This window comes from Bombus impatiens, unplaced genomic scaffold (assembly GCF_000188095.3).
Source record: "Bombus impatiens unplaced genomic scaffold, BIMP_2.2 scf_0060, whole genome shotgun sequence".
Classification (NCBI taxonomy): Eukaryota; Metazoa; Arthropoda; class Insecta; order Hymenoptera; family Apidae; genus Bombus; species Bombus impatiens.
In genome coordinates, this window is record NT_176479.1 from 611464 (window position 1) to 614196 (window position 2733).

The 2733-nt window shown below is 43.8% G+C and overlaps 1 protein-coding gene across 2 annotated transcripts in view; it reads left to right on the forward strand.

The window, feature by feature from the left end:
* LOC100744917 (ecdysone-inducible protein E75) overlaps positions 1 to 2733 on the forward strand; it is a 227708-nt gene that overhangs the window by 206487 nt on the left and 18488 nt on the right. The gene's annotated exons all lie outside the window — the stretch shown is intronic.

The following is a 2733-nucleotide window of genomic DNA, read 5'->3' on the forward strand; positions in this document are numbered from 1 at the left end:
CCAGCCACTCCTGGTCGAGTGGCTGTCGTGCACACACCGTCCAGGAGAAAGTTTGCCGTTTATTGCTGCCTCATAAACGCATAAACATGCCGAAAGCAAGAGGAAAAAAAAGTCGGTGCAACGTTTACGAGGGCAAACCGTACGACCGAGCCTGAATCTGCGCCGCAAAAGGGTTGCGTGTCCAGGCAAGGGTTGAAGGGTCTTGTGTTTGGGTTGCCAGTTTATTGTCACCATCGAGTCGGCCCTTCCGCAGCATTTTTCCCCGAAAATATCGTATTTCTTTGCTCTAGATCTTACCGTTTCGTGGGATTTCGAATTGACAATGGGAGACACTTCCGGTTCTTAAGGAAGATAGGGTTACGCCGTTGTAATCGAGAAAGGGGAATCGAGGCACCAGCTTTGGCGAGTTTGTTGGATGGTTTTTCAAATCGTTGCAGTCGCGACGCGAGAGTTAGATTCGACGTTTTCAGCGCGTGAAATGTGAATTTATATAATCTCCTCGCCAGGATATTTTATGACCTCAATTCGAAATAATGTGGTTGAATTACGCCAATAAGTGAATGAATATGCATGCCAGACGATGTGGAACAAGGCAGAAATATTTCAAAACGTATGTACATACGTCAATTTGTAATTTGCACATATGAATGCCATATTCAAATGAAAGGAAGACACGTCTTATGGAAGAGTAAATAGAGTTTCGTATTTTCTCATAACTTTTTTACTCCTCTATCATTACGTAACATTTTCTCGATGATTTTTACGTGATTATTCGCATGTTTACTATTTCGATATCTTATCTACGTTTAATTCATTACTACGAGTATAAAATTCTACCTTTCCTCAAACATTCGATGTAAAAAGGAAAAATCTGTGGTGCTACGATCGTCTCGCGTTTAAACAATTATCGCAATGTGCGATATTAAAAATAGCCAGACAGTGACAAGGCAATTATTATAACACACCTTTACGCTTTGTTCTCTGACAGTTGCTCTTGATAATTCCACGGTACTCTTACGCGATACTTTACCAGCTGATAATATCAATAAATTGCTCCAACAATAACGACGTAACAATTATAAATACATTTCTTACTAAACACCTTGCTAAAATCTATATAACAGAATCCTCACGATCGGCCATTGATCCAATAAGAAGGAAGGAAGTCAAGTTCGAAACATACACTGTTGAAACGCGTAAGTGTTCGTCATTGGACAGGTGGCAGAGGTAGATCGCGTGGGTGGTTGCACAATGCAGCGACCCGAGGGTTGATTCGAACGCGATAAATCACGAAAGGTGCAAACGACGCGATTAATCGGCGAACGTTATAGAAGAGTTTCGTTAACGAGCAATCGCACAAACGTTAGCAAATTTTTCTGTTCTGCAGTTCTATCCAGAAAGGAAATGGCGCGTTGCACGACGCTGCACTAGCCGCCCGCGAATCATTTGATCAGCGGTAAACCGATCCGAGTGCAGCCGTAAAATTCCACGATAGCCGGTGGCCTAGTCACGAGGACGCTAAACGATAAGGCTAATGCTAGTCCGAAATCTGGAGATAGTTTCGTTACGAGCGGGCAACGAAAACGGCGTAGCGCGGCGGCAAGTTCATCGAACCTGTATCACGTTTTTTGCCTGTGAGCACGCACGTGCCTATCGTCCTTCGAATCGGAACTGGGCTCTCGCCTTGCCGCGTGTACACGTTCCCGAATTTTGTATCAGCTCCGAACAATCGATTCGAGTAGGTGACCAGGAAATCCCTGTCACCTCGTAGAGGAAACGGAGTTTCGTTTTTAAAGGATAGAATATTGAAACTAGTAACAACCTAGTGGGAGTGAATTAATATTCACGGTAAAGTTCAGGGCCGTTCTGCACAATTGAATCGATATCATTAATGAAATTTGATGAGTCACCAAGTATAAGTCGCTGATGTTAATAAACGCTGTTGCATAATAGCGGCAAGAGTGGCAATAAAATCCAATGAAATTTCGCGTATCGCGAGTTATCTGATTATACTACTCTACGAAAGATTATAAGATTGTAAAATGGAAAACTCTAATCTGCAATTCGTAACTTGTCGATTTACCGGTTCTTCGAAAGTTAGGGGAACACGGATCCTCCAGTGTTTCGAGTATACGTAAATCCATTTTAATGAATGAGATCCACAGCGGAGAATTTCGAGTAACCGGATATTACATCAAGCATGGTCCCAAAACCATATATACACGTTCGCTAGTCAAAGCCATTATAACCAAAGAAGCTTTGTCCAAATACAGAAAAGCCATTAAACATAATGTGTCCGAAGAATAAGTTACCTGAGCACCGCTACCTTTCACCGTCGGTCTCTAAAAGAGTACACTGACATCGATCAATTAAGAGGCTTCTCGACACAGAGGCATATAAACCCCGCAATGTCCCTAAATCGAAGATGGAACGAGCCTCTCGAGAACCACATAGTTAACATGTATGAGAAAAAGGGACATAGAAATCGAAGGATGAAACGGGACAAGGAGTCGCGCAGAGGATCGTAGTCTCTGTTGGAAACAAAGACAGAAAGAAGAGGTTCGGGCAAGGCAGAAGAGAGGCCGAGAGGAAGCCGGCAAGGTTAGAGAGAGACGAACGAAGAAGGCAGAAGGCGAAACGACAGAGGTGTACGGACTGTGGCTTGGTTGGCTCGAGCGAGAGGGCGCATGGCCTTGGCCGCTGCTGCGGGGTAATTCAGTCAAGGTTTCGGCC